The sequence below is a fragment of the Bombyx mandarina genome, chromosome 20 (genome assembly GCF_030267445.1).
Source record: "Bombyx mandarina strain Sakado chromosome 20, ASM3026744v2".
NCBI classification, from domain to species: Eukaryota; Metazoa; Arthropoda; class Insecta; order Lepidoptera; family Bombycidae; genus Bombyx; species Bombyx mandarina.
In genome coordinates this window covers 3,390,381-3,403,495 of record NC_143226.1, presented here as the reverse complement: position 1 = coordinate 3,403,495, position 13,115 = coordinate 3,390,381, and the positions used below count along the sequence as shown (strand labels likewise).

General features: G+C 37.5%; 1 protein-coding gene across 2 annotated transcripts in view; it reads left to right on the top strand.

The window, feature by feature from the left end:
- Positions 1–411: 411 nt before the first annotated feature.
- The window catches only part of LOC149500637 (guanine nucleotide-binding protein G(s) subunit alpha), a 35,245-nt gene continuing 22,541 nt past the window's right edge, over positions 412–13,115 (top strand). The window contains exons 1-2 of one of the 2 annotated variants that reach the window (XM_089735901.1): positions 412–544; positions 955–1,150. The gene's annotated coding sequence lies outside the window, so the exon portion shown is untranslated. Of the gene's footprint in view, positions 610–954; positions 1,151–13,115 lie in introns of both variants that reach the window. The other variant, XM_089735900.1, reaches the window with a different exon arrangement.

Here is a 13,115-nt window from a genome sequence, read left to right as displayed (position 1 = left end):
CACCCTTCAAACCGAAACGCATTACTGCTTCACGGCAGAAATAGGCAGGGCGGTGGTACCCACCCGCGCGGACTCACAAGAGGTCCTACCACCAGTAATTACGCAAATTATAATTTTGCGGCTTTCATTTTTATTACACGATGTTATTCCTTCACCGTGGAAGTCAATCGTGAACATTTGTTGAGTACGTATTTCATTAGAAAAATTGGTGCCCGCCTGAGATTCAAACATCGTTGCATCGCTCAACACGAATACATCGAACGTCTTATCCGTTAGGCCACGACGACTTCAAATGTCTTTCAATATGTTACGATTACGAGTTTTTTTAATCTGTACTTAAATTGTAGAATTATGGGAAAAATAATAATAATCGACTAATATTTACCACAAAGTCTTAGACTATTAATTTTATCTTTCTAGCAATTTTGGTGCGATATCTAGTCCTACCTACGGATTCGCTGTCATTCATTGGTACAAAATGTCTTTGTAGATATCAGGGTGTAGGTCATTTAATCGTACAATTAAAATAAACCCTTGTCATATGGTAATTAAAATAAGTTTAACGTTTAACTAAAAGGAAAAGGAGGATTAACGCCACCTAAAACAGTGGTGTGTATACAGTGGTAAACCAATAAAGTATAGTGTCAAAATAATCTGAAGCTATTTATAAATATTATTTTCTCGGCTTTTTTCTTATGTTCAAATGTTAATAGTAATGTCTGATCTATAATTATACCGCGAAAGTTTATAAATATTACTGTTTATTACGTCGGACGCGCGAGTTTATTCGGGCCATTATCGTTTAAGGTTGCCATTTTTACGTAGAATACAAACGCAAGTGGTGTTATTTGGGTGTGATCTTGTGTGTGGTGGTGGCCGCAAGTAGCAAGGACGGCAGTTCGCGCCTGTGGCGACTGTCGGAAGTGTGCTAGTCGGTGCTGTGGTGGTTTTCAGGTAGAGATGCAACTAGTGTCAGTGGTGTCGAGATAATAGCAGGCTCGTAGTGGTAGTGGTGCGTTAGCGATGATGCGGGCGCAGTGAGGCGGCAGAGCGACACCACGGCTTCGTCAGCGGCGGGGGCCGCGCGGGGAGCCGAGTCTCCTTCGCAGGCCAACCAGGACGCGCTAGACTCCGCCACGCCTACTTGCTGGTGAGTTGCATTTCTTAAACCTTCGAATTTCTCTGAAAACTCCATTATAAATAAGAGCTATTTCGACAAAACCTGGTTTAGTACTTCCATCTCAATACTGTTGCTATGGTACAGAATTTCATAATATATTATTTAGAATATCTGATTATTCTGTTTCTTTATCAAATTTCAGTTGAAGTTTAAATAAAATTTGGGAATAGAAATTATCTAAATAATTAAAATGCTTTTTTTTTATTATTACTAATTTGAGTCTTTCTGCTTGTATTATCACATGATAGTGAATGGATACTCTCTCTTATCACTAGGCCTAGGCCAAGAAGCATTGTCTATCTATAACTTAGCATATTGAGAATGAATGAAAAGCATGTACTTGATTGTTAATTGTGAATGTAAATTGACATATCCGACATCAGAAGTTGAAGCAGAATCTAAACACCCAAATCTGAATTGCCTTAAGCTAAATTATTACTTACAGCTTTGTGTGTAGTTGTTATTTTCTAGAGGTATAGACCTATAGTTTTAAATCAATACTTTAATGTGCACTTATCTTAAGAATGGGTGCACAAATTTGCACAATAAATACTCTATAACTAACAAAAAATTTAAATTGACCTTAATCTTCTTATCTCGAGAAATATGCAAGTAAATGAAGATCAAAGAAATTAGGTCAATAATGATGTGTGTGAGTATTCGATGTCCTACAATAGAGGATAGTGGGAGTAGGAACTTATGATAGTGTTGACTACAGTCTTATAACGGGTATTGGATTTTTTTGCAGATTCAGTTTTTTGCATATTAGAAAATCACAATATTCATAAAGCAATATTGGTTTCCAGTATAACCTTATCTTTTGTCAATTAGCAATCAAAGTATCTACCTTCTCTCCTCAACATTGATGAGCTCATCTAGACTGATTAAAAATTCTATGTTCATGCTTTTTATTCTCTGAGAATTTACACACTGAGCATATTGTCAAGTATTTCCTACTAGATGGGGTGGAAAGGATATGTTAACATTAATTTTCTATTGTTCAGACTATCACTGGTAATCTTACGTTTAAGGCAAGTGTGATCAGTCCAATTTAATAGCTTTACAGGTATTCAAAAGCTGTATTACCTAAACTCCAGCACAAGCAGACTAATTTGTATAGACTGTTGAAAGGTCGGTTGATGATGTTTGTAGAGTATTAAAATGTGTAAAACTGGTCTAAATAAGTAATTATTATTATAATTAAAATTAATTAAAATAATATAATCAATCATTTTCTCTTTTTACTGTTGTCTTGCTAAGACTAAAAAAAAGTAGTCACAATGTCAAGTGTTTGACTTAGTCTATGTCTTCTAATCATTCTAGGTCATATGTCCTGTCCAAATGTTGCAAGCCACGGCCAACTATGTTATTATAATATTGTCTTAGGAAGTACACAATTGCTAATGTGCCATATACATAACTATTAGAAATTGATTAAATATGATCCACAGTTTATGCTTTTTAAAAATTGAACTAATTAAAGCATATTTATTATAAATATATAAAAAAGTACATCAAGCGGTTCTCAATTATTCATCTGATAGCTTAAATTTATTAGAGTTGTTTTATTAAAATCTAGTGAAAGTTTATGTTAGTTCATTACTTGAGATATGTTTTTTTTGTTACACTAGATCTGAGTAAACAAGTCTTCCTCAGACCTTGAGAGATGAGGTCAAAGCCTAAACTGTATTGTATTATGGTTGTCCCAAACTGGAATATATGACTACTTTCTGTCAGTTATGAGTTGGTTTCAGTCAAGTTTTTCTTATTTATTTATCAGTGTTTACATAGATGACTTTTTATTGCCTTTGTAGGCAGACGAGCCCTGATTGTGAGTGGCTACCTTGGCTACCTTGCTCAAGGACGTCAGTAATGCCAGATCAAAGCTGCTGTATTTTAAGGAAAAAAGGCTTTATATTAATAGATTTCAAATAGGATCTTTTTTATATTCATTGGTGACTCATCTGGTAGTCTTTGACTATTGGTAAATGGACGCTGGTTAAGTGTGCCCTATTGAAGGACTTGTACTAAACTTTTTTTGAAGTAACAATGGACAATACAAAGTATACTGCACAACATATATCAAAAATGTAAAGAGCATAGCAGAGCAAGTTAATAATCTAAACTGAAATTAGTTCCCGAATGATTCTAAATAAATCAGTTGCCAATCATGCAACAAAGCACAAGCAAATTATAAATGTAGGTCGGCCAGTTACTATGAGAGTTTGCATACATACTCAACTGATCCATGCATAAATAGTATGGGGAAGGGAATTGAATCATTGAATTTAATTTTGTGGTTATTGGGTAATTGGGTATTTTTGATACTGTATTACACTAAAAAATTATTACTATTGTTCAACATATGTGCTATGGTTTTATGACTATGGTATCATTCCTAATTCTGCAATTAGTCGTGGCCTACATTCCCTACATTCGTAGCAACCAATCCAACCACGCTAGTGCCCAAATACCACAAGCATGTAAACCCATAGACGCAGCCCTCTGAGTTTCTTGCCGGATCTTCTCAGTGGCTTGCGATTCCAATCTAGTGGTAAATTCTGTGAAGCACTGCTGTTGCTAGGGCTGGCGTTAGCAAATTCTCTCAAGTTGAGCTCTTGAGCTGTCGTATCCATCATGGCGTATTTGGAAGAGTCCCTTAGGCTACCAGCGAATAGGTATGGAAAAAAATATATACATAATATATATAAAGATATACGTAACTTACAACTTGTTCACAAACGGCTTTCATGATTTAGGAATCATGAGATAAGTGGAGTCTCAAAACAAAATTTTAGTTTCAATGATGATTAGCAGGGCGTGTTGTTCGTACGTGTGGGTTCAGTCCTGCCTAATTTTTTTTCCCTACCTAAGCTGTTGGTTTTTGTGACCATTTTAGCGTAGCCTTAACTAGTAGGTTAGCTCACGGGGCTCAAACCTGACGACGTTGCTAACATTAACCCTAGCAAGAACAGTGCTTCGCAGAATCTACCACCGGATCGGAAACGCGACCCACTGAGAAGATCCGGCGAGAAACTCAGTGGGCTGTGTCTGTGGGTTAATTTACTCGCTGAGCCCTTCGTCGCAAGCGACGGGTTCGACGTGGACGGTGACCGGCGCTTGTGGTGCCTAAAAGCACCGTTAGTGGATCGGGAGGATCCGTAATGACGTGCTTTGGGCGACGTCGTCCGTTTACCATTCGGTCTACAGGACCGAGTATGTTGTTTCCAGCGGCCCTCGACAAGAGGGTTCTCATGTCGTGCCACCTTCTCGAAATGGCGCAATGATGCCGACTGTAGATACTTACTGACAGAGTCGAGCTCCAGGTCATCGTGGAGATCCACGTTCCTCAGGAACCATGGTGCTCCGACGGCTATCCTGCAGAATTGGGATTTCTACCGCTATAATAACGTTATTATTATTGACATAATAATATAATGGAGAAACTATTAAATTTATTTCAGGTTCTATATTTTTCACATATACCTTACACCTCCTCCTCCTTGCGTCGATAAACCTCAGTGCTGAGGGTCGTGGCCTCCTCTAATCACTTTCTCCTGCATTATCTTGCGCCATTCCTGCCTGTCCTCGGCTGTGTGGATAGCACCTTACACACAAACCCTAAAATAGCTTACTACTCTCATACAAATCCTCGGTCCTGTGGAATTGCGTGGACCGACATTTATAAATCCCAAAACACTTTTTAGACTGTTTTTGTCAACTTCCTCTCGGCTATTAATCTCTTTAACTAATCAGGTAACATTCGATATTCCACAATAACCCTCTCCTCGTCTAGTCGAAAATAGTCAGCTAACAATGAAAATGTAAGAATTAATAATATGAATATTAAATTAACTGATCAACATATTGAATAGTATTTTTGATCAATACTGTATATTTGGTCATGTCGGTCGTCACCTCAAAATAACATTTTTATTTTTTTATTGCTTAGATGGGTGGACGAGCTCACAGCCCACCTGGATTTAAGTGGTCGCTGAAGCCCATAGACATCTACAACGTAAATGCCGCCGCCCACCTTGAGATATGAGTTTTAAGTTCTCAGTATAGTTACAACGGCTGCCCCACCCTTCAAACCGAAACGCATTTCTGCTTCACGGTAGAAATAGTTTGGTGTTACCTACCCGTGCGGACTAACAAGAGGTCCTATCGCCAGTATAAAATAGATACTTATTTTTACTACGTACTGCATATAGAAAATCGAATGTTTCTAAAAATAGCTTGCCTTTTTTAATTGATTGACACTCGCTAATAATATCCGAGACCTCAGTATGTGTATATTTACGCATATGACCTAAAACCAGGTCAGAAAACGTATCGAACGTGTAATCATTGTGCGAATTCTGTTTTATCAATGAACAGAAAAAAATTAGTAGTCGCTGTGATGGAATGTTTCGAAGTCACGTCCTTACGGATCCATCAGATCCAATAAATTTTTGCATTAGACGTCTTCAGCTCTAACACTAGCTCTACTCGTCAAACTCGACAAAGAGGTCGACGTGCAACCTAACCCATGCATCAGCCCGCTGAGTTCCTCGCCGGATCTTCTCAGCGGGTCGCGATTTCGATTCGGTAGTAGATTCATTCGCGAAGCAGTTGTTAGGTCTCCTTTGTAAGTGCTCGGGTAGCTGTTAGCAAATCCCACCAGGATGGTTGAGCCTTTGCTCGCCCATCTGTCCTGGTGAAACTACCTAGTCAGGTCATAAATTCTGTCACATGTTTAATGTAAAATAATTGAAACAAGTTAATTCATTTTGTAACCATTCATATACCAAAATGAACTTAACAAAACATAGATTCTTATGACACTAAAGTTTATTCAAAATGACCTCCGTGATTTTGAATATATGCCTTCAATCTGCGCGGCCAGTCGTCTATCGCAGCACGAACGAGGTCCATGTCAATATCGGCGACTGCCTTAATCAAGGATGTTTTGAGTGACTCCAAATTGGGATGAGGCTTTGAGCACGCCTTTTCCTCCAAGTGTTGCCATATCTTGTAATCTAACGGATTCAAATCTGGACTGGAGGAGGGCCAGTCTTCGTGCCAGATGAAGTCGATTTCACGCGCCGCCAGCCAGTCTTGTGTGCTCTTCGCTCTATGAGCTGGCGCCGAATCTTGTTGGAATACCCAGTGCTTGTTATTGAACATGGTATGAGAAACAGGTTCCACAAGATTCGTCAGGACTGTATTTTGATACACAACTGCATTCGTTTTTACACCTTTCTCACAAAAATGTACCTCTGTTAAGCCCCAATAAGAAACTCCCAACCATACCATGAGCGAGGATGGAAAATGACCTCATTGGACACGCGGAATACGGTTGCTCGCTTCTTCACTACTGTGTGCGTACACCTTATCATTTTGTTTGTTGTAGCTCTCTTCTACGGTAAAAAAATTTTTATCCGAAAAAAGAATTTCCCGATATTTTTTTCCCGCGTACCGCTTCAACAAAGCGTGGCATCTCTTCAGTCTCAGGTCCATTAGACGAGCATTCAAACGATGTCCTGTTTTTCTTCGATATGCCCGAAGCCCTAAGTCTTAATTTAACACCCTTTTCACCGTGGTTCTGCTTAACCCCATCTGAAGGGCCAACATTTTCTGCTTACGTTTGGGATTTCTTTGAATTCGCGCCTTCACAGCTTTTATCACTGCTGGAGTCCTAACAGACCGAGGGCGACCACTTCTTGACCTGTCATCTACACTAGAGTCTTCATTGTATCGTTTGATGGTACGATAAACGAATCTTTTGGTTATATTCAAATTTTTCAGTATGTTAAAAATTTTAATTGGCGCGTAACCGCAACGATGCAACGCAATAACTGCAACACGGTCTTCTTTAAGCGTCCACTCCATATTTAAAAATGAGTAAAATTCTAAAAGTATACATTTTTATTTTCATGAACAATTCGAAATTCGAATTCAATAAACTTTTTTGTGGCCAGCATTCTAAAAGAAAAGTTTTTACTGTGTGACAATACTTATGACCTGACTAGTTACAAAGGACTTCGGGCCACCGTACACCACAGTAAACCTTCAATCAATAAAAAAAAAACTATGATGTCTTATTTATTATTTACAAGCTGACCCGGCAGACTTCGTAGTGCCTCGATCGATAAATAAAAGACCTAAACTTTTGTATAAAATAAACTTAAAACAAACAAAAGGAATCCGTCCGACGGGAGACACGTCAAAGGAAAAACAAAATTGTTATTTTTATCTAATTCCGAGCATTTTCATATTTAAACCTTTTCTGGACTTCCACAAATAATTCAAGACCAAAATTAGCCAAATCGGTCCAGCCGTTCTCGAGTTTCAGCGAGACTAACGAACAGCAATTCATTTTTATATAATATGTATATAGATTTATTATTTATTTATTAACAAGAAGATGTCTTAACAGATTTAAGGCATTTTCGTTCGATATATAATAATATGCGTTTAAAAGAATCCTTTTAATACATCCGTCATACTTATTATCCTGGTAATTGAACCGCTGTGTAGTCGTACGCTTTGAGTCTAAAAACGCCGAACAATACGAGCCGAGAGAGAGAGATGTCTCTTCTAAATATAGAATTCGCGAAACTAAATTTATTTATAAGGGACGTGTTATTTCAAAGTTTTTTGAAGTGAAACTTCTTTAGGCGCATGGGGGTAAATTTTTTACAGAACGTCACGCAGGTATGCAACGGAAGTGACATCAAACTACTATTGAAATTAAGTACTTGTCAAATGTCAGTAGTAGTAGTTGTTGTATTTTTCCAACTGGAAAGGCAAATGTATCATACCATACAGCCTAATATTTTATATTTTTTTTGTGAAAAATGTTAATAGGAATTGAAATGAAATGAAAAGAATTTGGAACATTAATCAAGTAGCATGAAATTAAATTAGTCAATTCAATTGGCAAAATATTAGTCATTTACAATTTAGAAATCTTAACATAATGTGACTGTCAACACTGAGGTTTGAGATTGACATTTGACAGACTTTTGGCGGGAACATATCTTCCCTTTTCCCTTCCTCTAAGTCTCGGAAATCTAAAGTTTTAGACTTCACATCTGACATGTGTACTTTGTACGCACGCACTTTTTTTTTTACTTCTTCAATGTATTTTCTTTGTGATTTCGATTTGTTGAATTATATAGTGTGTGAATTGGAATTTGGAATTGTTCGCTGTCTTCTACGTATTAAAACATCTAGCACATTCGAAATTTTGTTTTTGGCATAATCCATTTCTATGCGAACACTAGCGACCCGCCCTCGTTTCGCTTCGGAAACATTAAATTTTATTATTGATTGATTGATAGCTGAGTCCCGCGATGTTACGCGCGGTTATTGCCGTGCCGCGGGGCGAAGCTAGTCTAAAAAATATAGCCTAAGTTACTCCTTATATCATGAGCTACCTATCAGCGAAAGTCCCGTCAAAATCGGTCCAGCCGTTCCAGAGATTAGCCGGAACAAACAGACAGACAGACAAAAATTGTAAAAAATGTTCTTTTGGTGTATGTACCGTATATATATTCATATGCATGTAGTAAAAAGCGGTTATTTCAATATTACAAACAGACATTCTATTTTTATTTATATGTATAGATTAAAGCAAAGCTTTGAATTAATCTACCCCCCTAATAAATAATTAATAGATTATGTTTCTTGTACTAAGTACATTCTATGTGCTTGCTCCATAATGAAAGACGTTGCATTTTCTCGGGATAACAATAATTAAGCTTGAAACAATAAAATAGTTTGCTATGATAATTACTAATTACTTACTTTCACCTCAACTAATTTTATCATTATCAAATTAGCTTAAGTTCTGACGTACGTAAGCATTGATATAACAACAATGTAACATTATTAAGTCACTAGATACAATGTAGAGAGTCGTAAATTTTAACCGAAATTCATATTGTATTTTATTTTTATTTATTTATTAGGCACACAATACACATCACAAGTTAAAAAGATGCATAAAAACACAAGTAAAAAGAAACAATCTGGCTTTTTTTTATGGCTTAGATGTGTGGACGAGCTCACAGCCCACAGCCCACCTGGTGTTAAGTGGTTACTGGAGCCCATAGACATTTACAACGTAAATGTGCCACACACCTTGAGATATAAGTTCTAAAGTCTCAGTATAGTCACAACGGCTGCCCCACCCTTCAAACCGAAACGCATTACTGCTTCACGGCAGAAATAAGCGGGGCGGTGGTACCTACCCGTGCGGACTCACAAGAGGTCCTACCACCAGTAATTACGCAAATTATAATTTTGCGGGTTTGATTTTTATTACACGATGTTATTCCTTCACCGTGGAAGTCAATCGTGAACATTTGTTGAGTACGTATTTCATTAGAAAAAATGGTACCCGCCTGCGGAATTCGAACACCGGTGCATCGCTACATACGAATGTATCGGACGTTTTATCCTTTAGGCCACGACGACTTCAAACTTGTAACACAAGCCATGTGCGCACGGCTAAGCAAGACAAACGTGCTGAATTTGTACACAATTTTCCTCACATCTATACGACAAAACAACATGATAAAGAAAACTAATCTAACTTATAATGTAAGCAAATATTTTAATTCATAATATACAATTAAACAAGTAAAACTATCCCATTAAAACGCATAAAAGACACGACACGTCCAAAGCTTACTGGAAGCGAAGCCACGACCAGTATCCTTAATTGGACGATTTGGTGGGAAAAAAAACTGCAACAATGTCGCGGTCGGTTCGGCCAGTGAAAACATGGAAAGAAGAACTGTTACTATAATTATCTGTTGCGACCCGATGCAATGTGCTGATTACAATGTGTGTGTTTTATAGGTTGGTTTAGTAATAAAAAAACTCTCGTTACGTATAAAGTTGTATTGAAAAGAATTGCTAACAAGTTTTTGATTTAATCTAAAAGCTGTGCTGTCTAGAATCTAATAAATGCAAAGGAATCCTTCGGAGAAAACGGCAATGCGAAGATTTTCCAAAGAGCGTTCGACATGCGACTGCTTGGCATAACGACGGTCAGGATTCTTTTTTGGGTTTGGAAGGATAACTTTTGGTCCCAAGGTCTTTCCAGCTTCGCCAAGGCTTAGTCAGGAGTCAGGAGGGGGAGACATGACAGCTCAACGGCAGCTGCCTCGCGAATGCATCTACTCTCTTCTTTTTCTCCACCTTATCCCACTAGGTGGGGTCGGCACAGCTAATTTTTGTCTTCCATTCTCTTCTATCAGCCGCCATCTCAACACTCACTCCTCTCTCTCTCATATCGTCATTCACACACTCCACCCATCTCTTCTTCGGTCGATCTCTTCTCCCTCTACCTTGCACTACCATTTCCATACATCTTCAAAGCGACCCACTAAGGCGATCTGGCGAGATAATCAGTGGGCGGATACCGTGGGCTGAGTTTCACGAAACCTTCGAGTATTCTTGTATAATTCATAATGCAAGCTTATCTTGTAAATGTCTTTGGCGCGATTTAGGGTTTTTGCTCGAATTCTTCTATTAGGCAGCGGCTTGGCTCTGCCCCTGGCATTGCTGAAGTCCATGGGCGACGGTAACCACTCACCATCAGGTGGGCCGTATGCCCGTCTGCCTACAAAGGCAATAAAAAAAAAAAAAAAAATCTATGATAGCGCTCACTATCACTAGAAAGGTGTTCAAGAATTGGTAAACTATAATAATTCAAATGTGAAGGTAGTCGTTAAAATGTTTTACAAAAATCGAGGGTAAAATGCGGTCTGTGACGTCACTGCAACGCGAGCGCGGGCACGCGATACAAATGCAAGTTCACACTACGAATTGATTCTATTAAATTTTGTTACGTCATAATTCATAATTAAAATCGATGCTGCTTTAACCAATTTATAATATTTTAATGGCGTTCGCTCTTCATACAAAATAAAGCATGTGGCGGGTAGCCATCATACAACGCAAGATATTTGACAGACTCCTGAATCTCGCTTACGACATTTCCAAGATAAGCTTGCATATATACAAGTTCCGAACAACAACATTCGGACCGTCGGTCTGCCGAGCAATATCACCCGCTCGGTGGAAGATCTTCCCTTTGTCGTATATCTCTACAAGCACAATACACACATACAAATGAAACCCTTCATTTATTTATTACTAGTGGTACCTAACGGTCGAAATTCGACCATAATTATTAATTGAAACTTTAAGTTTGAACATTATTTATGGTTCTATTGTCAAAGACTTGACTTTTATGATCACGGATTTCGCCAAGGCTACAGACAAATAATATTAAAGACAAAATATACTTATCTATTCTTAATTTGACCACAGAATTAAACTTTGAACAAAAAAGTATACCTATATGCATGGGTGTGTCAAATACATGGTAATGTGTTTAATGTTTTTTTATTATTAACTTTAAAAAAAATTGCATTCTGCACTCCTCCATATTCTCTATAAGTGTGGAAATGTCATACTCCTCCGTCCGCTCAATTTTCGTAAAACGGAGTACCCACAAAGTTTTTGCTTCACGTATATAGATAAATTGGAGTTTTTAGTGAACATGTGTATGAAAAAAAACAATATATTGCATTATACATTTGTATATCGAGGGGTGAAATGCTTTTTGGCTTCGCAATGTTTGTAATTAAAGGTCCGCTTTATTTAGTATAAGCAGCCCGCTCGGGTCTGTAATAAAAATTTCAACGATATTTGAGGTTGTTTTAAAAAAAAAAAAAACTTATTGCGGCATAGCTATAACGATACTTTTTGTAAATAATAATGTGTTCTACAAAGTCGTAGTACATTATTTTATTCTATCATCAATAGTTTTCGCAGAGCACGCGATGTAAAGAATATTTTAGGTAATTTTTTTACATCTTGAGTTACATTATTGGAGTTTTAGTAAGGGTCTCTAATTTTTTTCAAAAAAGATTATAGCCTATGTCACTCGGAAATAGTGTAGCTTCCAAACAGTGAAATAATTTTTCAAATCGGTTCAGTAGTTTCGGAGCCTATTCAATACAAACAAACAAACAAATCTTTCCTCTTTATAATATTAAGTATAGATTAGTATAGATTAGCATCAATAGTTCGATGTTTTTAATTGAACTCAATTCAGTTGAGTTAACTATATTAAAAAAGCTTACTACTGGTGGTAGGACCTCTTATGAGTCCGCGCGGGTAGGTACCACCACCCTGCCTATTTGTGCCGTGAAGCAGTAATGCGTTTCGGTTTGAAGGGTGGGGCAGCCGTTGTAACTATACTGAGACCTTAGAACTTATATCTCGAGGTGGGTGGCGAATTTACGTCGTAGATGTCTATGGGCTCCAGTAACCACTTAACACCAGGTGGGCTGTGACGTCGTCCACCCATCTAAGCAATAAAAAAAAGTTTTTTTTTTGTCATGATATTTTTTCCAAATTTTAAACTCTAAATGCCTCTTTTGTAAAGTTGCAAAAATGGCGCTTAAACCAGCCTTTGACCACTTGATATAATAAAAAATTAAACTTTTAGTACATCATCGATCTGCAGTTATTGCATTATAAATACATATAAGATTATTTCTATTCAAAGATTAAGAAAAATAAAATAATTTCCTACCCTCGAAAATTTCCATAAGCAGAGCTAAAAGCAGATATTAACGAATAACACATCTGTATTATCTCGGGGCACGCTTTTCTTGTTGTCAACAATATTTTCTCACTAGATACAAATTGTTTTAAATGACGCAAACAAAGTTTGTTTGCATATTACATACATATTATTATTATTATTATTAGAATTCCCCAGAGTCTGCGATTTGCATAATGTGAACACTAGGAACAAACATAGGCTTGCGTTGCCGGCGGCTCGAATTAAGAAAATAAGCAACTCTTTCAGGGGGCTGGGTGTACAACTTTTCAACAAGATCCCACAAAACGTTCAACTACT